The sequence below is a fragment of the Megascapheus bottae genome, chromosome 24 (genome assembly GCF_031878675.1).
Source record: "Megascapheus bottae isolate mThoBot1 chromosome 24, mThoBot2.hap1, whole genome shotgun sequence".
Taxonomy (NCBI): domain Eukaryota; kingdom Metazoa; phylum Chordata; class Mammalia; order Rodentia; family Geomyidae; genus Megascapheus; species Megascapheus bottae.
In genome coordinates, this window is record NC_143532.1 from 21,047,150 (window position 1) to 21,071,845 (window position 24,696).

Genomic DNA, 24,696 nt, shown 5'->3' on the forward strand with positions numbered 1-24,696 from the left:
TAAACCTTCTGGTGCATCAGAATCTTCAACAAAAGGCACAGATACCTGGTCTCACTCTCTGGGACTCTGACCAAGCTTGCAAAGGGGCCCAGACATCTCTGTTTAAGAAAAATGCCAAAGAGAATTAGAACATGCAGATGCTAAATAGACACACTAGAAGGGAGATGAGGCTGGTTGATGGGGAATTGCCCTTTGCTGGTTGCTATCTGAGAAAAGCCTACTGTTGTCTGAGTGGCCATATACAGGTATGGACACTGCCTTCCTAGCTCTGTTTGTGCTGGCTCGGAGAAAGAAGTCACATGACTCAAGTCTAGCCAATCAGAGAGTTAGGAGAAATCTGTGAGGAAGAGTTCTTGGCAAGCATGTGCTTCCATGATAAAAAAAAAATGACAGAGATGAACCCTAATTCATGACTAAAGCTGTAGTGATCATTCACTCATCCATCCATTGATCCATCCTTGTACCCCACAAGCATTCATTGTATGTAGACTCAGGACCAGGTAGAGTTTGAAGATGCTGCAATATGACTATAAATAAAACAGAGCCGCTGTCCTCAAGAGCTGACATTACAGAAAAATAGAGACAACAGCCAGGCATCCAGGTAAAATGTGCAGAGCGCAGGGGAAGATGTATTTCATGGAGGAGAAAATAGAAGTGAACAAGGGAGTTAGTACAGGGCCAAGATACTGCATAAAAGTAGTCCAGATTTGAGGGAACCAATAAACCACTTCTTCTGGACCCCTAACTATGTAAGACAAATAAACTGGTTTTGTTTAAGTCTCTGTTAATTTGGTTTCCTATTACTTACAGCTGAGTGAATTCCTGAGACAGTGTAGTAAGGGTGCAAAGAGACAAATAAGTCATCTGATCATTTCATTCCCACTCCCAGAGGCACTGGCTCCTAACAGTTTCTTGGCTGCCTTCCAGAAATTTTCTATGTTAATACGAGCCATATAAATGTAAGCTGTATATACAAGATTTTTCTCTCTCTTTCCTTCTCTCCCTCCCTCCCCCTTCCTCCCTCTCCCTCTTATCTCTCTCTCTCTCTCTCTCTCTCTCTCTCTCTCTCTCTCTCTCTCTCTCTCTCTCTCTCTCTCTCTCTCTCTCCCTCTCTCTCCCTCTCCCTCCTTCCATTCCTCTCTCTGTGTCTATGTGCCTCTCTGTCTCTCCCTCTCTCCCTCTCCCTCTCTCTCCTCCCCCCACCTCTCTGACACACAAACACTACACAGTGATATAACTTGATTGGGATACTGGATGTTGACAGTCATGATCATATGGCAGAACGTATAGCCTAATCATTCACCAATTCTGTGCTCTTCAATAAAATGCTCAGTCTCTATGTTACCATTTTCTCATCAGTAAAATGGGCATAAGAGGCATACTGTCTAGATTGCCCATGATGGTTAACTAAGTTACTATATAAAACACATAGAACTGTCCCCAGTGCATTACGAACACTCAGAAGTCTTAGTGATTTTTTACACGGTGAGAATGCTACGATTTCCTTCTCACAGAGCAATGAGCTCGTACACCTTTCCACCATGCACATAGACATCCATCTTCTTGATACTTGTATAGTATTCCTCAGTAAGGAAATGAAAGATTAGGGTTTTTTTCTCTGCATGTCCTTGGGGCATTTTAGTAAGTGTCTGGATGCCGACCAAGCTGTTAAAGGGCTTCTGTGCACCTCAAAGCTGGCCTGGGGCAGAAAGGAGACTCTGCTGGGATGGAAATTTTCTTCCCACTGCCCTTGATACTGCACACTTTCTCATCTCGAAGTCTCTGCCTGCACTTATACACTGTTCCCTGTACATATGTGCAGGCTCCAGGCTATGCCCAGGGTAGTACTTATGATATCTCTCCTTTCACATTTGAGAACGAATTCTTTCTATTGTTTTCTCCCATGAGACCACAGCTACTGTTTTAGGATGTTTTTTTACAAAGGATAACAGTGGCTCCAGTCTGAGGACTCATGCCTTGCTACTCCTGTTACTCAGGAGGCAGAGGTAGGAAAGAGCTCAGCCTGAGGCTGGCCCAGCCAAAAGTACAAGATGCCATCTGAAAAACAGATGGAAAACAGAAGGATAAGTATGTGGCTCAATTGGTAGAGTACTTGCTGCACAAGTACAGGGTCCTCAGTTCCACAACACACACAAAGAGCAGACAAAAGGCCAGGATTACATCTGTAATCTTAACTATGTAGGATGCTGAGATCTGAGGATCACAGTTTGAAGCCAGCTGAGACAGATAAATCTGAAAAACTCTCATTTCAATTAACCACTCAAAAGCCAGAAGTGAAACTATGGCTCATTTGATTGAAAAAAAGCTAAGAAACAGAGCCTGGGTCCTGAGTTCAAGCCCTAGTACTGGAGCCAAAACAAACAAGCTAATCCAAGAAGCAGTACATTGTGCAATAGAGGAAATCTCCTATGCAGACTCATCATAGTAAGACAGAAGGACAAGGTGGGCTAGATCCAGGGAAGGTGAACTGAAAAGGGTAAGGGTCTCATAGAGTCACTGAATAGCATCAGGCCTGGGCTTCTCTACAGCTTCATGTATGACAGTGCGGATGAGATATGAAGCCTTTACAGTTCTACCTCCTTCCTGACCACTGCCCAGCTCTGCCATTCTGCAGGGACTTCAAGAGATATTGCACAGTTTGGAAAGGGACCAGAAAAAGTAGGTCATGGACAATAGAAAGCTAAGAAGGATATGAAACTCTGTGGGGGTCAGGTGGTCTTGAAGGTGAGGGTTTAGCATAGATGCTGGGCATGAGTCTTCAGGAGCCATCTCCAACAGATGTTGGCTTCTATCAGTGAAATGGAAAGCCTGTATTAAAAAGGAACTTGGGTGTCTTCTGTTCAGGGAGCAGCTATTACAAAGACTTGGAATTCCAACAAGTCTGTCCCCTTTTTGTTTTGTGTTTGTTTTCTGCTGCCAGTCCTTGGGCTTGAACTCAGGACTTGGAAACCATCTCTGAACTTTTGTGCTCAAGGCTACTGTGCTACCACTTGAGGCACAAATCTACGTTTGTCTTTTCTTCTAATGGTTAATTTAAGATAGGCTTTCCTGCCCAGGCTGGCTTTGAACCATGAGTTTCAGATCTCAATCTCCCGAGTAGCTAGGATTATAGGTGTGAGTCAGTGGTGCCTGGCAAGTCTATCCATTTGAATGAATATCAAGTTCTCAAGAGAAAGAGAGGCTGATTAGTCATTTTTTTTTAGTCTAGGATCTTTGTGGTCAAACCAATCAGCTATGACCACAGTGACAAACTTGACATTGAAGTTTGGTGGAGGGAAAGTGTGTGGTGAGTCAAGAAGATCCTTCTTCCAGGCCAGAATGGCACATTGTGATTTGTCAGTCCTTGCAAAGAGTAAACAAAGACAATCTCCAGGATTAAAGTAAAGCAGTCCTCCACTCAAAGCATGGAATGGGAGCAGTTAGAGCTACCTTGTTGGACCCAAGCCCTAAGAAACTCCGACTATAATTTACGAAGGCAACAGGGAGGGAGCCAAGGAATCCATTCAGCACACAAGAAATATTTCAAGCAAGACACAAGGGAACTGGGGCAGGTCTTAGACAAGATGGATTTACATTCAGCAATAAAAATCCCAGCTCCAGTAACCTTTGCACTTAGGTCTGGATTTTGTCTGGCTCATAAAGCTTTTATAAGTGTTTAAGAGCATGAACCCTCTGTTTGGGCTGGAATTTCTCTTGCCTGTTCCCCCTGGAGATTGGGATACAAGGGTGGGGTAGCCTCCTGCCTTCCGTCCTCTTGGTTCGGGAACACTGTCTTGAGTGTGTTTCAGCTTGGCCCATAGATGATCTTGACCTTATGATCTCTTAGGTTACATACTTGGCCTTGTCCTTAACTTCCAGTGTCCTCATTTTCGAAAGAAAGCACTGAAACCATAAAATACCTGAAAGTATTTTGTGAACTAACAAATGAGCAACTGTAATTATTTGAGGATCTTGGGGTGTAGACGGGGAGATATAGAACCCAAACTTTGGCATGGAGAAGTTCTCTCACTTGTCTGTGTCTCAGTTTCCTGTAAAATGGAGCCTAGCTCTCTTGAGAGGGCTAAATGACCCTGCATAAAAGTGCCTTGTCCTGTGACAATTGTCCTCAGCCCTCATGGAGGTGTTTATGAAGCTAAGACACCTGTTAGTGGTGGCTACAGGCATCTCCAGGGACTCCTGGCTACAGAGCCCTTGTGAGTGCCATGTAATCCTAAAGTTCCTCTGTATCCTCTCATCTCCTCCTGGGATACTGGAGACAGCACTCCTACCCACCCCGCTGATGACTGGACAGGGCCATGTTAGTAGCTCAGAACAGAGAAGTATGAGCAGTGTGAAATATTCCCAGGCTCACCTAGAGAAGTCTTTGTGTGACTCAACTGTGATCAATTTTTCTTGCTAGTGAAGAGTCATGGAACTATTCTGAATCTGGTAGGACCTCTGCATGTTCGAGTAACTGCATAGAAGGCACTTGGCTTTGAGATTCTCAAACGTGCAGCACATTTTGGAGCATGTTAAGTCATTGAGATCTGGGAGATACTTGTTAATGTGGATCATTGAAGCCTATTCTGACTAATACACAGTTGTATTGTGTACTCACCTCTGTGATCTCAGGCAAGCCATCTAATTTGTCTTAATAGCATGGACTCATCAAGTTGGCTGTTGAGTAATACAGTGCATGTAAGATGTTTAGCCTAGGGCTTGGTGCATAGAATATGCTGGCTGGATGGTGCAGCACTGATAGTAATGGTGAAGGTGATGATGATGATGACTGTGATGTTAATCATTAGGAAACTCGATGTGGTTATGGGATACAAAATCATAGGCACTATGGTTTGTGTATGCGTTTTGAATTCTTTTGTTGTTGTTGTTGTTGGTGGTGGTGGTAGTTATGGGACTTTAACTTAGGGCCTGGGTGCTGTCCCTGAGCTCTTATTTTACACAAAATCAGCATTCTACCACTGGGAGCCACAGCTCCACTTCTGGATTTCTGGTGGTGATGTGGAGATAAGCGTCTCATAAACTTTCCTGCCTGAATTGGCTTCAAATCCTGATCAGAGCTCAGCTTCCTGAGTAGCGAGGATTACAGGAGTGAGCCACTAGCACTTGACATGGTTTTCATTCCTGTGAATTGAATTATATTCGAAAATTTGCTCTTGTTTGTACTTTTCTATTATAAGCAGGTAGGTTTAGGTAGAAAAATCCAGACTGTCTATAGCTTTGGATAGTTGGTGAGAACTTTTCCTAACACATGTGAGATCTATCTATCTATCTATCCATCCATCTATCTACCATGCCCTAGTATTACAAGCATGATCCACCAGTGCCCAGCCTCCAACATTTTAAAACAAATTATGTCCCTTCTCCTTTTTCCATGACTAGAATACAGGTAGTATAGGAAACAGAGAATCTTATTTGTATATATTTAATTTACAAAAATGGAATTATACTGAAAGTTTTGAGATCTTTTCTCACAAAGCCCTCTATTTTTTTTTACTCTGTCCCTACTTATTTACATACACCTAGTTTATTGTTTCTCCCGACAGCATACTATTCCAGGCAGTCGATTTTTATTAACCAGAAAATTGGATTTAGCAGAGCACCTTTATTCCAAGCCAAGCCTACTATACTAGAAATGCTGTCTTCGTTTTGTGCTGGGTACAACAGTCATTAAATTATGACCTTATGATGCCATTATAGCAATAAAAAGAGCACATGCCTACTTACCCACATTGAGAATTACAGTGGGAAGAATTAACAGCAAGTTCTTTGATTTGATTGTTTTCTGTTCTGTGCCCATGCACACGGATGCTTCCGGTCACATTGCACTCGGCTGCATTTTAAATGAACAGTCCAATTTACATAATTGAAGTGAGCCTCCATGGTGCATGAACACATAAACTCACAGGCTGTGATATCAATTAGAACAATTCATAAAGAAAACAGCTTTAAGTTTAGAGGCAGACAATCTTACGCAAGTTTGGCTCTGCCTCTTGCTAGCTGAGTGATTTCAGTCAAGCCTCTTTCATGAGGTGGGAAATAATAAACAAAGTTATCCTGAAGCTTGGATGGCATAGAAATTGGACCCACTTTCTTTTTATATTGTTTCAAACGCGGCATTCTAAGGCTGCACAGAGTCAGTGTTGGAAAGCCTGCTCTGAGGTGGCTCTTTCTCTTTCTGTGTCCACGCAAGACCTTACTAATGGAGCTTGACACAGCTACTTCATCCTTTTCAACTTAACACTCCAGGAAGTCATTACCAACTGATTAGATCTGACCTATTGCTCCTCCCCATAGCATATTTCCTCCTCCTCCTCCTCTTCCTCCTCCTCCTTCTCCTCCTCCTCCACCCCAATCTGGGAAATGAAGCCAGGACCTTGTGTATCATAGGCAAGAATTCTACTACTGAACTACATCCCTAGCCATATTTTGACATAGGATCTCACCAAGTTTTCCAGGCTGGAATTCTTTTACCTCGTCTTCCTTGTAGTTAGGATGACAGGCATGCATCATCACACTCAGCTTGTTAAAAGTGAAGGAACACTCTGTCGGTGTCACGGAAGGTGAGTGTGTTGGTCCTCTTGAGTGGCTGGGAAGAGTGAGCATTCTTGAAGCCATCTGTACCTTCTGACTGGGAAAAGATGGTCAACGTCTTGAAAGGAGTGCTTCTAGAATGTGATCCTGCTATGGAAAGCAGTGTGGCAGTTCCTCAAAAGACTAAGCATAGAGCTCCCCTATGACCCAGCAATTCCACTACTGGGCATTTACCCAACCATCCAGAAACAAGGACATACTAAACCCACTAGCACAACAATGTTCATTGCAGCACTATTCACCATAGCAAAGATATGGAACCAACCCAGATGTCCCTCAGTTGATGAGTGGATCAACAAGATGTGGTATTTGTACACAATGGAATTTTATGCTGCTGTCAGAAAGAACGACATCGCCCCATTTGTAAGGAAATGGAAAGACTTAGAAAAAATCATACTAAGTGAAGTAAGCCAGACTCAAAGGAACTTAGGCTCAATGGTTTCCCCTCATTTGACATAATCAGTAGAAACCTAGCAGAGATTTACAATAGAACAAAATCTAGAGACATTAGGCCATCTAGTATGACACTAAATGGAAGGACCTCCAGGATAAGGAAACAAAAGCCATATAATGAGTGATTGTTGCCCTTAATGTACTATGTTATCTCTCATCTCTTTTGCCATCCCTTGATTATTTTGTTTTGTTACAATTTTTCACCTTGTTATCTGATATATTTTATATGTGCTTAATTGGTTATTTGAAATTGGATAGGGAAGGGGGGAAAATCAAGATAAGTGAGGGGAGGGTGGGAGAGAAATGGGGACCATGTCATGAGAAAGAATATCAATGTTTGTGAAGTTATGCACCTTCTGTTTGGTGAATATAATGTAACCCTTCTATTAATCACAATAAAAATTATTTTTTAAAAAAGAATGTGATCCTGCCATGAAGCAGTGCCTCCTGTACTTGGATGAGTCTAATGCCCTGGGAAAGAAGTTCACCATTCAAGACATCCATAACACTCAAGTCTTCATGACAGCAGAGTTGGTTACTGTGCTCCAGGAGCAAGTAGGTGAATTAATGGACCAAAATGCCTTTTCCTCTTACCCAGAAGTAAACATTCTAAACGTTGACCACCTAGGAATTACAAGCAGCGCATGTGAAAGATCATCCCCATTTCCAGCCATGTGATCAGTTAAACCTAGCAGATTGTTTAGAAGCATGTTGTGGGAAAGACTGTGGGATCATTTGTTCAAAAAAGCCCCTGAACTGATTGTGTTGTACTTTAGAATTTAAAAATAATAACAACAGAGAACTTCTCTAATTGTAGCCTGTTCTTTTAGTACAATAAAAATGTTTTTCTTACTTTTTTAATAGTAAATTTAATGCATTAATAATACAATGGAACATACCATTAGATTTTTCCTGTAACTTGGATAATTATGTTCATTGTTCCTGTTCATAATTGTGAATTTTGTACTATAAATGCGGTTGATTTTGTTTTCAGTTATAAATTTCATAGATTCACTGTTTAAATAAAAATGCCAGGGCAGAAAAAAAATGTGTAGGTTTCAAGAGGTAACTAGCTCAAGTTTGTGCAAGCAGTAATTAAGGAACCAGTACTTCAACTTGACTTTGACTTTGGAGGTGGGGAGAGCCAAAAAAGAGTTTGGTGCTATTGGTAGCATTAGACATAGACTAGCCTGTACCTACTGCAAAGGTATTAAGGTCTGGGCACTTGGCACTCTCCTTGTGCCACTGTGTGGTTATGATACTGGCTTTTGTGGTGCCAGGAGGAAAAGAGGCACATAGGGGTTTGAGTTACAAACCCAAAGGCAAGAACAAGGGCGAGGGGCTTTTGTAAATCAGGATACACTCAGCTTACAAATTCAGAGCCATAGTTACCATTATGATTGAGAAAAGGTGGCCATCTGGGAGAGTCTGGGGACAGGAGTGGGAGAGGCAGAACATAGGCTTCAAAGAAAGACAAACCTCTAGTTGGATTTGGCTCCTCCATTTCCTGTCTAACAAGGGACTTCATGTTCCCTCTTCTGAAAATGAGCATGATAATACATACTTTTGAAGTTGACATCAGAATTTTGGGGCTGGAGAGCAGAAGCCTTGTCAGAAACTACAGGAACAAGAACAAGGCTGTATCATGGAAAGAGACAAAAGTAAGGACCTACAGAACTGCTCAAGACAAAGCCAAATGGGTGCCAAGAATCTGAACATCACTGCCCCCAAGCCCTGATAAGCAGTAGTCAACAGCTCTGCCTATTCCTTCAAGATCCCTCTTGGAGTGACCCACTGGATCTGTATGTAGTTCCTAGAGTAGCTTCATATTACATTCAAATAGCTCACCCCTTAGGCCCATCCTAATCAAGTCATCATGGCTAGAGGTTTGGCTCAGAAATCAGTATTTTTCTTTTCTAGTACTGGAGTTTGAACTCAGCGTCATGTCTCACACTCACTTTGCTTTCCTTTTCAGCTGGTGCTTTACCATTTGAACCATGCCTTCAGATCAGCTTTTTGCTGGTTATTTTACTGTCTGGGCTGGCTTTGAAGCTGGATCTTCCAGATCTCAGCCTCCTGAGTACTTACGATTACAAGCATGAGCCAATAGTGCACAGTTAGCAACCAACAAGTTTTAAAGCACCTGAAGAATATTAAGACGAGGGTGAGGTGAAATGGCCTGCCTCAGGTTTTAAGGCGGTACCTGCTTTCGGGGGCTGACCTTGCATTTACATGACCCTGGCTGTAAGCACCCCCTTTCAGTGTTCCAACCCTCGAGTACCTGACTGGGCCCTTTCCAGTTCCATCTCTGCTCCACAAGTCAGTATAGTCAGCCAGTGTTTCTGAAATCACAATGATGAACTTACAGAAAGTATTTCACGGGTCACAAAAGTGACCCACCTGTCCTGTTCTGGCTTTCTTTACCTCCCTGTGTTTGTCTAAACCTTCCTGGCAAATGGAACTAAGTTCAGTCTTCCACATCAGCAGAGTAGTTAGCAAAGGCAGGGTCCTCAGGGGTCCTTTAGTGAACAGGAGCCACTCACTCTTTCCTCTTAAATGTACTGCTTAGTATATTTTTCTCCCTTGACTTTCTCAGGGGAATCCTCTAAATCCCAGTGACTTACCAAGATTTACTTCCAAATAACTCTGGGCTTTCCACAGAAGGGTCTACTTTAATAAAAACAAAATAAAAACAAAACAGAAGCGGAAAAAGACCCACCCCTCTATGGAGGAGCCCGTGCTGGAGACCTACGTTTGTTGTTATATGACAGTGCTAAGCAGCGGCCATGTGTCTGCATTGATATCCCATCTGTGGGGCACTAGTTGTATCTGTGAAAGGAAAGGGGGTCCTGTGAGTTGATTGCATGGAACCCTCCTCCGTGCCCTAAGTGATCCCCTTTCTCCACTGTCCAGGGCAGGATCCCTCTGCCAGAACTACATTTTGAACAAGTAGGTCTGCAGGAGACATTTCTTACAATGTGGGTGAATACCCAGTGGGCCTAAAACTTCAGGCTCTCTTGCAAGGATGCTGAAACTTGCAAACCTGCAAGGAGCCCCTGGGCACCTGAAAAGATGCTGACCACAGTGCAAAGAGAGAAATGAGAGCCTGCTCCAGTCAGGCAGGTGGTGGGAGACCAGGGAACACGGTAGGGGGTGGCTATACAGGTCAGGGCCTCTGACTGCAGTAAGGACAGCCAGGAGTATCTCCCCCTCTTTCCTCCCTGGTGGCCTGGGGAAGGGGGAAGGGCACGGAGCTGGGGAAGAGAGAGTTAGAGGACTCTTGTCTACAGTTCAGACTTGCAAAGCAACCAAAAATCTTTCTTTTATTAAAATGCTTTGTGCTCCAGGATCCCCGGGAGTTAAACTGATCTGTCTTGGAGAAAGTATTTGCCTACAGCGGCACTATTACATACTTTGTCTCCTCTAAAATAATATTAAGAGAGGGGCTTTATGTCTGCCTGCTTCTTTTATATTGCAATTTGCAGAAACTGGGCAGGGCAGAGAAACCTTGGCCCTTCTGGGCAGGGCTTTGAGGTACCTGGATTCAGCTCCATGGGTTCCCCTCTCCCCAAACACCTAATACTGTACAGGAGGGAAATGCATTTTACCCAAAAATGCAGCATTTCACATCAGGAGAGATTGTGTCTTGGGCTCTACCAGGAGGGAGTTAGTGGTACTGTCTCATTCTTCCTGGCAGCACTGCTTCTGGAAGAAAGATTTTTATCTAGATCATTTATTTATAAAGAAAATAGTGCCTGCCCCAGCTTCCTGATGGGTTTGCTAATCAGCATTGCCTTTCACACTGTTCAAACCCATTAGCATGAGGTAGATAAAATACATACATTTGATGATTGATTCCTGGCACCTTCTGGTTTCACCAGGAAGGTAAAAGAAAAAAAAAATAACCCGATGACAAATCTTTTAAAGTAATCCTCTTGTATGGGCTGTGTGGGCCTTTTCAAGTGAAAGCCTGTGAAGGTGTCTCAGAATGCTGGTAACCTCCCCAAACTCCAAATTGCCCATAGCTATGTGGGCTAGATCAGTATTTCCAACTCAAGACTCGACGGAAGAACTGTGTTTAAATCTGCATGAACAATGGGACTTGGAAGGATAATCGTGAACAATCAACCTCTCTCTTTTCCCCCAAATTTGAGGAACTGCCTGAGCCCTTGCACTTTGCCATTTAAATTTCTCTGCTTGAGTTGTCACAAAGACCCTTTGAACGCTATTCTGAAAAGCCGCGGGCGTAAATCTATGCACTCCTATGTGTCTTATTTTAGGCATCGCCAACGAAGTATACCAAAGGCAAATTTATGTTTAGAACTATCAATAAAACATAACGGACAGCCTGCTAAATTAGTAATCATGAGAGAGAGAGAAAAAAAAACCTACCCAGTTCTCTTTCAATTTCTCTCTCCTTCGCTTTCTCTCTTTTGTTCATACTACAAGGTAACTTTCAAAGTATTTGACTTTGGTGGGAGGCGGTCTCCTAAGACAACATGTTCTTAAATTATCTCCAAGGTATTTCAAGATATTCTTTGTGGAGTGGGGTATCCAGGGTAAAGTAAGCTGAAATGGAATCATGGCTTTAAATTAAATGTCTCAAAGAACTGCTGAGGGTCTTCCCATCAGAATCTGTCTTGAAAGACAAGAGTATATCAGCAAGATGAGAAAGATAGTGTTTGGTTGTTAGTAATTTACATAAATAGAGAGTTTGTGAGGGTGTTTCAAAGCTTTGTCTCCATGGCACACACATCTCAAACCACGCAGGAAACTATTTAGCCAAGAGGGGAGAAGTGCGCCGAATCTTTCTGTACACCTGGGCATTTTCTGAAGGGAACGGAAAGAACCATGTCAGAGAGAAAGATGCTTCCCAGACAAGTGAGAGGACAAAGCTCTTTCTCTGGTACCCCAGCAGGCTGCCAGCAGATTGGCGTCTGGGTGTGGTTTCTTTCTTGGTGCCTCAATCATTTGCAAGAAGTTGGTGGGCTAGAAAACAGACAATTAACTCTCTCGGCTGCTAGAGCTGCAAGGCCGGGAGATCAGTCAGCAGAATGGTTTTGATTTTCTTTCTAGCCTCAGAACTCATTCTTCCCTCAAAATATTATGCAGAATTTTGATTATAAAAAAAGATAAAAGCAAACTCTGGTTAAGGTGGAGCTGGGGAGGAGGTCTAAAATCCCACCCACTGAGCTGCTGACTCTCCTTCCTTCCCCCTAAGATAACCTCCATGGGTGCTTCTGGGCTCTATTGAGCATCCTCTTTGATGGATGTGTCTTAATTTGATATGCTGCTTTATTCATTGATGGAAGTCACAACTCAGAGAGGGCAAGTATCACATTCAACATCACACAGCTTGCCTAGGGCAGAGAAAAACCAGTCATGTTTGACGGGGTTTGGTGTGCTACTGCTGTGAAGGCTCATAAACAGACCATCGTTGGGCACAGGTGCTCCTATCTATAATCCTAGCTGTGCAGGAGGCTGGATCTGTGGATTGTGGCTTGAAGCCTGCGGTGCGGTGTAAAACAGTCCCTGATACTCTAATCCCTAATAACCACCAAAAAGCAAGAAGTGGAGGTGTGATTTGAGTGGTTGAATGCTAGTGGTTAAGAAAACAGCTCAGGGGACTGTGCTTAGGCCCTGAATTCAAACTTCAGTACTGGCATATACATCACACACACACACACACACACACACACACACACACACGCTCGTGTGCACACACTCACAGAGATTAACTGAATTATTGGTTTCATTTAACCTACAATATGTTGTCCAGCCTTAAAAGCTCTGTTGGTTTTCCCTTCTTTTTCTTCTTCTTTTCCTTCCTTCCTTCCTTCCTTCCTTCCTTCCTTCCTTCCTTCCTTCCTTCCTCTCTTCCTCCCTCCCTCCCTCCCCCCTCCCTCCCTCCCCCTTCTCTCTCTCTTTCTTTCTTTCTTTCTTTCTTTCTTTCTTTCTTTCTTTCTTTCTTTCTTTCTTTCTTCCTTTCTTTTTTGTCAGTCCTGGGGCTTGAACTCAGGGCCTGAGCAGTGTCCTTAGGCTTTCTCAAGTCTATAGCTCTACCACTTGAGCCACTGTACTACTTTCAGCTTTTTCTATGTATGTGGTATTCGGAAATCAGAACCTGCACCTTCGTGCATGCTAGGCAAGCACTCTACCACTAGGCCAAACTCCCAGCCCCTGATCTTCCTTTCTTACCTCATTCTTTGCCCTTATAAGTAAAGATAATCCCTATGACTAGCTTCATCTTGTCTTTTTTATTCTTACCCTTTTTTTTCCCAGATAGGGTCTCCCTATGTAATTCTTGGTTGGCTTGAATTCATGATCCTCCTGCCTCTCCTTTAGGAGAGCTGGTATTACAGGTATGTGTCCCATGTGTCTATCGTTCGTTTTATTTTGTATTTATGTGTTCCAGCCCTGGGGCTTGAACTCAGGGGCTAGGTGCTGTCTCTTAGCTTTTTTGTTCCCTCAAGGCTAGCTAGTAGAGGACTCCACCACTTGATCCCTGGCTCTACTTCTAGCAGTTTGGTAGTTAATTGGAGAGAGGAGTCTCACGGACTTCCCTGCCTAGGCTGGTTGAAGTGTGGTCTTCAGATCTCAGCTTCTTGACTAGCTAGGATTACAGACACAAGCCACTGGTGCCTGGCTCATTTTGTATTTAAACGATGATGCTTGCCATGTATATATTTATTTAATTGTAACCCAGGGGTGGGGATGTGAAACTTTAGCTAGCACTGGGCATCTACAATTTTGCAGGTATAGTGTCCCCCAATGATTCCATCCTCGACAGCAAGTAACATGAGCAGGAGTGTCCCCATTTTTTATGGAATTCATCTGCTGACCTCGGGTTATCAGCGTGGGCACTGAATGCAATGCAGGAGCTGTAATTCAGTCATATTCCCAGCCAAGAGAGATCCTACCAAACGCGTCCCGTCTACCAACAGGAAGTGCAAAGTGGAGAGAATTCACACCCAGAGCCTTGCAGCCTGGCCACTCACTGCCTTGGATTTTCCTTCTTTCAATCAAACATCACAAACAGGATATACTGCAGGCAAGAAGCTCAGAGCTTTGTAGGTATCCCTAACATGGTAGATACTGATTTATTTGTTGGTGGGATCCGGTCTGCTGCTCCTGGGGCCTGGGCACTATTCCTAAGCATCTTTTGTTCAAGGCTGGCTGGCTCTCTGCCACTTGAGCCACAACTCCACTTCTGGTTTTTTGGTGGTTAATTGAAGATAAAGTTTCATGACCTTTCCTTGCTGGGCTAGCTTTGAACCACAATCCTCAGATCTCAGCCTCTTGAGTAGCAGCTAGGATTACAGGTGTGAGCCACTGGCGCCCAGCCTATCCTGGTTATTTTTGAGGTAGGGTTTCCTGCTTTATGTCCAGGCTGGTGTGGGCTATGTTCCTTCTACTTCTGCTTCACTTTGTCACTGGGGATGATACATGTGTATTCCTGTGGCCAGCCATTGTGCTTCCCCAGTGCTGAAATGACAGATTTATCACTAAGCCTAGCCCTTGGTTGAGATGGAGGCTTGTAGACTGTTCTGTTCTGCTTGACCTCCAACCACAATGTCTCATCCCTGCTACCTAAGTAGCTAGGATTAGAATTGTGAGCCACCATGCCCTGCCATTCCTTACCTATTTGCCTATTTTCTTTCATGTGAATTATGGATATTCTTCCACTGGATGGTCTCACACAACTTTCATTAAGTTCTGACTTGTTCCTACTTCCCATGAGGGCTGTGATTCAGATTCATGCTGGGCAGTCTGGTACTAAAGCTAACACTTTATGGGTCTCCTTGTATAGTGCCAAGCCCCACGGAAGAGAAATGCTGTGAGTAGAGTCTACTTTCTGCCCTCCCAGAGCTCACAGTGCTGTATTAGAAAGTATTTCATGTAGATGTTTTGTGGGTTCTAGTCAGATAGGCTAGAATCGTAACACTCTGGTAATGTGTGTTTTTTAATTTTTCTTGGGGTGGGGGTGAGGCAGTGGGGGAGGGGAGGGATATGTGGCTAAATTCCCAGCATGAATCCTTTTTATTAACTCTCGATTCCCCAGTTGGGCTGGGTGACTGGATCCCTGGTCCAGAATATGAATGAGATCATTTAAACCAATCAGTCATCTGTTAACCCCAGTGTTGGCTCAGGAGTGGCTGTGTGACTTCAGCCGCTCAGTCATGTTGATTCTTGAGTATTTGTGCATGCTGAGACAAAGATGTCTACTTCGGATCTTGGACATGAACAAAGAAACAGGAAGCTCTGTAGTTAATAAAAGCTCCTCATAACTTGGGTGAGAAAAGCTGGCTGCATTTGGAGTCACCACCCACTAAATAGAATAGAGAAATCAGGACAGAGAAGCTGGATCCTGATGAAACCACTGGGCACCTGGATCATGCCTCACCTGGAGGCCTCCTCAGGCCCTTCTATGGGCTTTAGGGTCCTCAAAGTCAAAAGTGCATTGAAACCCAACGTTTACAGATCAAATGGCCCAGTAGCTACTACTGGAGGTAAAGAACCCTCTGTGTCCCTGCAATCTACTCTTAATCCTCTCTGTTTCCTTGTCTGTAACTGAAAAAAAAATAACCCATTGGAAAAAAATGTATGGATGAGGAGAACTCACTATTTGTTCTGCTAAGCAGATGTGGCATCTCATGGAGTAGGTCACAGCAGCCTCATAAAAGGATGACTCGAGGAAGCAGACATACTGTGTTACTGGCTTAACACCCCATGATATAATTGGCTAACGGAAGAGACAAAAGTAGATTCAGGCGTCAAACAGTATGGACTAGATGAGTGTGTGTGTGTGTATGTCCCAGTACTGAGGCTTGAACTCACAGCTTTATGTTCTTGCTTAGTTTTTCTGCTCAAGGCTGGCACTTTGCCACTCGACCCAAATCTCATGGGTTTCTTTCCTTCCTGGGCTGGCTTTGATCTGATCCTCAGATAACAGCCTCCTGAGTAGTAAGGGTCTCTAAGCATGGGCTACTAGCACCTGACATTTGGAGTAGATTTTACCAATTCTTTTTTGTCATTGTTGTTCCCAAGCAGCTTCTCTAGTGCAAAAGCACACTCAGAATCTGTGAGCACTGAATATCTGGGCAATGCATGTTATTTATAGTTATTCACAGTATGAGGCCTAGAACATGAATGAAAGCAAGAATGAATGAATGAGCCTCAAGAGCCCATCCCTTCCCAGGGTTCTCAGCATTCTGCCTTCTGCTCTTTGCCTAATGAGGGTTTCCAGCATCATTTCCTAGGTGAATGGCAAGTCCTTCTCTCCCCTTCTGAACTAATTCTTGCTCCCCTGGCCATCCCCTACTAATGAGAGGACACAGCCCAAGGGGAACTGCATCTCCAGGCTAATTATTTTTCTAGCTGCTCTGGCCATACAATTCAAAAATATTCAGGCTGTTGTGGGTGTTTTACATCCCTCTGACTTTGCCCTTGTCAACTTCCAAGGGTGTAAAGCCATGGCCCAATGAGCTGGTCTTTCCAAGGTCAGCCTGATGGCAAACAAATTTAATTGAGCTGGAATTATATGTATGGAATTATATATATGTACATTTATATTTCATTATATATATACACATACATATATATTTCCCTTTGCTTGATGTGCAGGTGACAATACTTAAAATATCCACATGCCTTAATACTTTTAAATTCAGTTGTTTGCTGATCAGCAGCAGCTACTTAAATTGACCAATCTATCTTGCCCAGCTGGAGATCAAGGGATCAGCACTTAATTTCATTCCCTGAATAAAGAATTTTTTTTATATCCACATGGAAATATCAGAACATGAAAGGTTAAATCAATATGGAGTTTTACATTGCTTAAAGGGCACTTGCATCAAAGCAGCTCTGAATGCAATTCACTTGTTTAATGAATTTTTTATGCTTATTTAATGAATTTCACAAAGGTTTGGTGTTTTTCATAAAATGGATAAGGACTTCCAGTTTTATGAAATAATAAAAATGGAACCGAAGTTATGAAATGAGCAATCTCATTAGTTAGGCATGATATATTCATATGAAAATGTACATGTCTCTGTTATTGCCTGGCCACCGTTATACGAGCAGTGAGTTGTTATAATAGCATAGCAAATATTCCTCTAGTTAAGATATCAAGAAGTGACAGGGGGAAAAGTGCAATTTCTCCCAGTTTCTAATAATGACATAATTAATGCTCATTTAAAATAATTACCTGGGCATTGTTTCCCAAGAGCTCAGAGGCCTCCGTCAGTAAGGAATGCATCCAGAGATACTTTTGAACTCCAATAACTCAATGTCCCCTGATTTTTAATTATTTGTTGAGATGCCAGTGACACCCTCCCCCCTGCCTTTCCATTTCAATGTGTTGGTGCAGAGGATATACATAACTAGATCTGTCAAGTACAGAAAAACATATCTTTTGCTTGATGGACAGACAGACAGACAGAGGCAGAGGTAGAGAGGAAAGAGACAGAGACATACAGAAAGAGAAACAGGGACAGAGAAAGAGAGGTGTCAGAGAGGTGACAGAGAGAAAGAAAGAGTCACAGAGAAGAGAGAGAAAAGGTGTCACAATGAAAGATAGAGACAGGCAGGCAGAGAGTCAGAGAGAGACAATGAGAAGCAGAGACAAAGAGATTTATCCTCTTCCTGCGATTTGTTTTTGGATTGGATGTTCCATTGGATTTGGTGCACGCTGTTGAACATTCTGAGTTTGGTGAATTGGCTCAGGGATCGAACTAGTGACTCTTCCTCCATGTTCAGAGGTCAGAAAGCACACTCACTAGCAATTAGAGCTTTGAAGCTTAGGTCTGGGCCTTTCAACTATTTGACTGTGAGCAAATTACTTCACCGCTCTGAACCTCGTCTGTAAAATAGGGTGATGGGTGGGATGAGGGCATGGTTAACTCACCTTATGTAAGTGAAGCCTGGATCACTGGGATCCCCAGGTGAGCACGCACAATACCTGCTGTTGGCATAGGTGGCACTGGTGATGAGCTGCTCCTGGGGTTTGCTGGGTGCACTGCACAGGTGCATGTGAACAGAGACCCATGAGGCAGTGTTGGGTAGAGTTTCCCTGGTGAGGATCCTGGCTACTATTTCTATTCCAGAGGACAGGCAACTGGAATTCCTCCATTATTCAATGCCACCAAATATAACCCAACGTTCCAGTATCACCAAGGGGACAAAATTTCGGACAAACATTTTGGTGAACATGTTTGGGGCACACAGCAAGTGCTGTGCCCTAAGAGAAGAGGAAAGAAAAGCTCACCTAAAGAAAGCACAATGGATTCGTAATATGGATAGAGCAATGTGACTCAATCATGATATGATTTCTTCACCAATAAAACTTCTATACTGGTGTGAAACGCTTGCAAGGATTCCATGAGTATCTGCACCTGCTAATCCCTGAGGATGTATTTTTGGAGGGGAGATTGAAATAATATCACTAGATATAGAAGATTCTTGGTGTTATGGTTAGCGAATTGGTCCCCATGATTAGAAATGGTTCTCATTTCTGACTGGGCCAGCTTTGTGGTCCCCTGCAAGTCACTCAACATCTATGAACATTGATATCCTCCACTCTCAGATGGAAGACGACCCACTAAATTTGCTGACATGTTAGGCAGATCTCCCCTTTGCTCCTCCAACATCAAAATTTAACTTCAAATCCAATGTGCCCATACTACAGCTGGAACCAAGATTTGGAGAGAGAAATAATGGAACATGCTACCCCCTAGTGGTAGACTCAGGTTATGCAAAACTTCACAGCCACTTGAGGTGCCTTTGCCTTTTGGTAGGTTTGGACTGGTACCTTATTTCCTCTACGTTCTCTATAATTTCTTCTTTCTTTCTTCCCTTCCTTCCTTCCTTCCTTCCTTCCTTCCTTCCTTCCTTCCTTCCTTCCTTTCCTCCCTCCCTCCCTCCCTCCCTCCCTCCCTCCCTTCTTCCTTCCTTCCTTCCTTCCTTCCTTCCTTCCTTCCTTCCTTCCTTCCTTCCTTCCTTCCCTCCTTCCTTTCTTTAATTGCATCTTCCAGATCAGAGTGAATGTCCTTGGTATGGTGGCTAACCTTATATGGTTATTTATGTTTATGTTTATTTAAAGCCCTGTTCTTGATCTGATCACCCATCTCAGCCAGGGACCCCAACCCCCAACTCTCAGGGTGAAGGCCTGGCATGCATGTAATGGGATGATTTCCTGTTTTTCTGATTTCACCACGGAGGGGAACCATGTTCTGAAACCCTGTCGGAATGGGGTTCAGATTCTCAACCCAGATGCAAGAGGGAGGGACAATGAACAATTATACAAGATAGACAGTTTATAAGATATGCCCGTACTCACAGCTGTGGCTTCCTCTCTGCAGCTCTGAAGGGGACATGCCAACTTGTCCCTTAATATTTTAAAGATGATCAGGCATGCATGTAACTTGCCTGTCTCCTCAGTTCTCCCATTGACAAATCTTGCTGGCTCTAATTACAAACCGGCCTGAAGACTGTCAATGTCTCTTCTTCCTGCTGTCCCAGAACAAGGCTTTTAGGACCAAACAAGATCACGGTCTCCCTCTGCTCAAACCCCTCCTCATCAGAGTAAAATTCTCCAGGCTCTGCTATTTCTACTCTCCCTGGACTCCACACCTATCCTCTTCCTCCCATGGACAGACACATCCTCCCCACTAGTCCTGACTCCTTTCAGTTACCTGGAGGTTGCTGTTTTCCAGAGGACTTCTTGGCTGCTCTAACCACCATCTTTTTCTTTGTGGTGTTTCGATCACCCAGCACAATATGCTCTCAGAGTTCCTGGTTTATTATATATGTCCTCTTTATATGCAGCTGGCTCCCAGGGTCACAGCCTGATGCTAGACAGCAGAGAAAGGATGCTTGAATGAAAAGCATGTCAAAGGTATCACATAAAAGGTGTGTGTCTATTTAGTTACTTATTTATGTTTCTTTGAAGAATGAACTAAGGGTCACTTATGTTTGCCAAGCAAATACTCTACCATTGAAGTCCCATCCCCAGCTTAAGAAAAAACTGTATTTTTGTTTGTTTTATGGCTAGAGTCTCATTCATTTGTCCAGATTTATCTTGGATCTTGCCCTTCCTCCTTTCACCTCTATCTCCTGAATAGCCTGGATTATAGGGGTGTATTATCATGCCAGGCCCTAGGTGATTATTTCTTAATTGTAATAAGATAATATAAAAATAAAAAATGCTTTAAAGACAGAGGCCAACACCCAAATAAAACCATCAAATCCTTGAGCTTTCTCTGCTACTCATGTCATTTAGCTTCTGTGATCTCAGAGGCTCACATCAAGGCCATCCTCAGTTCAGTGAGAGTTTATGGAAGATCTTATGTGGTATGTTGATGAAGCATCTCTCTGGACTTATGCTTTTCAAAGCTGGGAGGCCCAAAAGGAGACAGGAGGAGACCTATGCTCTTCATGTGCTGACAACCATCGTGGGGTGAGAGACAGACATATGAGCATTCATAACCTAGGCCAGGACGAAGAGCCAGTTAAACAGAGCTGACAGGCATTTGCTTGGGGCCAGTAGTGTCTGTTACATTGGCTCTTGCCCAGTCCAATTTATCACAACCACTATTACTAATCTAATAATAATAATAACCTCTACTAGCTCTGCCTTCTTTTGTATCAAAGGCTTATTTTTCTACTGCCAAAATTAATGATAGAAGAAAACCACCCCATCAGAATTAAAAGCAGTTGTGCCTGCCGAAGGTTTAGAGGGGTAGGGAGCTCTTTCCTGGCAGGGTAGGAGCTTCTGAGCATTTCTTTGAGGACTTAGTCTCCCACCCCCACCCCCCACCCAACGGGCTCAGACCTCCTCTTCCTTCCTAGCATCCCAGCATATGCAAAAATCAAAGTCACATTGGGCCTGTCTCTATCAGCTTTACCATTTAATGTTTAACATCTGGGAGGGAAAATGTCCCGCAGGTTTTTAAAATAAATGAAGACATGCATTCCAGGTTTGCGGTGGGAATTGCAGACAGGACTGGCACTCCCCATGTTGCCAAAGCTGCGCCATCCAAGATGCCCAGGCCACCCACAGAAGGCCCCCAGCGGGAAGCTCTTGGCCAATTTGCCTCTCATGGTCCTTGGGTCTCCAAAGCTGCTGGACTCCATGTTTCCCCACTCCACGTTGTCACTTTCTTGGGTCCAAGTCATGACACTTGCCAAGCGAATCCTGGCTCACCAGGCAGCTGGGGCCACAGGTGACTTCAGGGCAGAGTTTGAGATCATCTGTAGGACTCATTCACCAACAATATGGACATGTTGTACTTCTATGTCACAGGTGGCAGTATCCGCAAGAGAATCAAAACTGAGAAGCCAGGAAACAGGCATGGGTTGTAATGGGCAGTACCATCTCCCTCCCACACTTACAGTTTTTCTTTAGAATAATTTTTTTGTATTGGTACTGTAGTTTAAACTCAGGGCCTAGGTGCTGTCCTTGGGATTTCTTGCTCAAGGTTACTGCTCTACCATTTGATTCACACCTTTACTTCTGGATTTTTGGGGTTTCATTGTAGATAGTCTCCTGCCTGGTTTTAAACCTGGATCCTCAGATCTCAGCCTCCTGAAGAGTGCGGATTACAAGTGTGAGCCAGTAGTGCTAGGTGGTGCTCTTTGAAAGTCTTAGTTTCCCTCAGTCTTAGAATTTTATATGGAAAATTCCAGAAATAAACAAGTTATAAGTTCGACTTGTGGAGCCCAGTCCTGTTATCCAGTGTATCTGCTCTGTATATACTACTCAACCACGGGTCACTCCATAGCCATTCCAGGGATTAGAACCACCAGTATCACTGTGGTCTTGATATTCCAGTGACCCTCATTTTTCTATTATCGCCCGAAGTGTGAGAGTAATAATGTTGGCAGTATGACAAAAAGGCTTGAGGTGCTCACTCTAAATGAAAAGGTGAGCGTATAAAAGATCTTGACAGCTAGGCACTGGTGGCTCACACCTTTAATTCTAGCTATTCAGGAGGTTGAGATCTGAGGAAGAATATGGTTCAAAGCCAGTCCAGGCAGAAAGTCCACGAGTCTGTTATTTCCAATGAACCACCATAAAAGCTAGAAGTGGCTGGGGCTCCAAGTTGCAGAACTCTATCCTTGAGTGATAAAGCTCAGAGTCGATGCCCAGGGCCTGAGTTAGAGCACCATGACAGATTTCTTTTTTTCAATCTTTTTAAAAAATATCATGTTATTATAAGAGTTCAATCCTCATGTGTGATCCACTTGCTTTCTTGGCTGGTGCTCTACTACTTGAGCTAAGTTTCTAGCCTACTCTTTTGCTTTTTAAGTGGAGATGGAGTCTCACAGACATTCCTACCTGTGTTGGCTTTGACTCACGACTTTCAGATCTCATCCTCGTGAGCAGTTGGGATTAGCAAGCGCCAGACACAGGCACCTAGTATAATGGTTCTAATTTACAAATTAATTCAGCCATAGGTGTTTATACATAGAGAATAAAACATCGAATAGGCATGGCTTGGTACAATTCAGTTTTGGAAGGCTGTGGTGTTGGGGTGGCCTGGGGACTTGCACCACTGATAGGGAGAGAGTTGTACTGGATGTATACATGTTGTGAGTGACAGGGCTTGTGAAGGCAGGAAGGTTTCCTTCCTCTCAGAGAAGCTTTAGCTCCAGCCAGCTGCTGCTGCAATTCCCTGGATCACAGCAGGGGCCCGGATTTTCATGCTGTATAGCAGCCTCTTCACAACATAGATGAAAGCCCCAAATGCTGCCACTGTAGGCAATAAAAGCCCTCTCTACAAGCTGGTACTCTGCACCTAAAAATACACACTACACTGATATCCAGGAATCAATTTGCTCTGTGAAGTGATGTGCCCAGCTTTGTTACAAAGAACTTTCCTAGTTATGAATGTTTGCGACTGTGAGAAACACTTTCATAAATATAAGCTGAGCCTATTTCAGGACATATGGCTAGTTTAGAAGGTGGAGTGAGACTCATATCTACATCAGATTCCTACCAGTATAACATTTTCTTCCCTGCTGCTTAATTGAGCTATTGTAGTGTATTTTTAAAAATAGCTACCACGTTTTAGATGTTTCCCTCAATCCCAGACTGGTTGGTTTCTCTCCATCTCGTGTCTGGGCTTAACTAGCACTGTTTCGATGGGGAGAGGGCAGAGGAATGGGCAGTGTCCACTGTGGTCTGGCCTTTCAGAGACTGGCAGTTTTCACTTGTTTTTTTTCCAAGCCTGGAGCCTCCATGGAAGAGTACAAGGAGTCAGCTCAACAGACCAAATGGAGAGATGCTGAGAAAGGAGAGGGAACCATCTTGATTCTACAGACTAGCAGCTGACAGCTGGATATCATGGGAGACCGACCTGTGATAGCAAGAGGAATGAAGCTGCTGTTTACCTGAGGCCTGCCCACATTCTTGACAGACCACGACACTATGTAATGACTGGGTAGTTGTCTTAAGCCATCCAACTACAGGAAGATAGGTTGGGCAGGCTGCTCTGCTGGTAATTGCCATTTCCTCCGCACAGCAAATATTCTTATTTATTTTATTCTGGCTTGCATAAATGTATCCTTGTCAATATAGTGAATTTGCAGAATGCAGAAAAACCCCAAAGAAAATAACTTTCTACTTAAAGATTGTCACCTGTTGTCTTTTTCCTTTTATTTTAAATTGAAATTAGACTAGGGAGGGGGGGTGCAATCTGCTTTTATCCCTTCATGCATTGCGGACTTCCCACCTTGCCATGGTGATTTTGTCAGTGTGTTACAGGAGTGCTGTGATTTATGTAATTCCCTGTCATTTGACTATCTCATTTAAATGATTTCTTATCATTTGAATATTTAGCTTGTTTCCAAATTTTCTGTATGATAATTATTTAAAATTTTTCATAGCCATTATGCAGGTGATGTACAGAGGGGTTATAATTATGTAAATCAAGTAAAGAATACATTTCTTTTTGTCACCCCTTCCTTTACTTTCTCACAGACTTTGCTTCTGCATGATAATTATTTTGGCAATCAATATTCTATCTATACATCGGTTCTGATTTCTGATTATTCTGTTTTAGTATGTGTATTAGCAAATAAAAACTTTAGCCATAAAGTGTTTGCACATTTCTCTGGCTTTTGACTTGGGAAATTGCTCTAAGACCTTAAAATCTTTGGCATGATTTTTCTAATAATGCTGAAAATGATGGTGATAATATTAATGTTTGAAAAAACGTCCCCCCTTTTTTAAGCTGTCATTTTTTTCGGTACTACCAGATGCAATACTAATAGCTAGCAATGTATAAAAAATCACAGTTATTAGTCTTAATTTACAAAAGAGGAAAGCAAGACCCACAGAGGTTAAAATCACACAGAAACTTGAACTGAGGCATATTTGTCTGTAATCTTGTAACTCTTCTAACACAATATTTCTGAAAGTTAATTATTTTAGGGTTTTGGTTTCCTTTTTTGAGACATAGTGATACCCTATGTACACCAGACCAAGATCAAACTCTCCATTCTTCTGCATCTGCCTTCTGAATGCTGGGATTACAGGTGTGTACCACCTTACCTGCCGCATGGTGCTTTTGGTTTTTTTTTTAAACTTCTAGTACTAGGATTTGAACTCAAGACCACACACTTTCTTGG

General features: G+C 43.1%; 1 pseudogene; it reads left to right on the top strand.

Annotated features, from left to right (window-relative positions):
- Positions 1-6,606: 6,606 nt before the first annotated feature.
- On the top strand, positions 6,607-7,743 carry LOC150047118 (general transcription factor IIH subunit 5 pseudogene; annotated as a pseudogene).
- Positions 7,744-24,696: the final 16,953 nt, after the last annotated feature.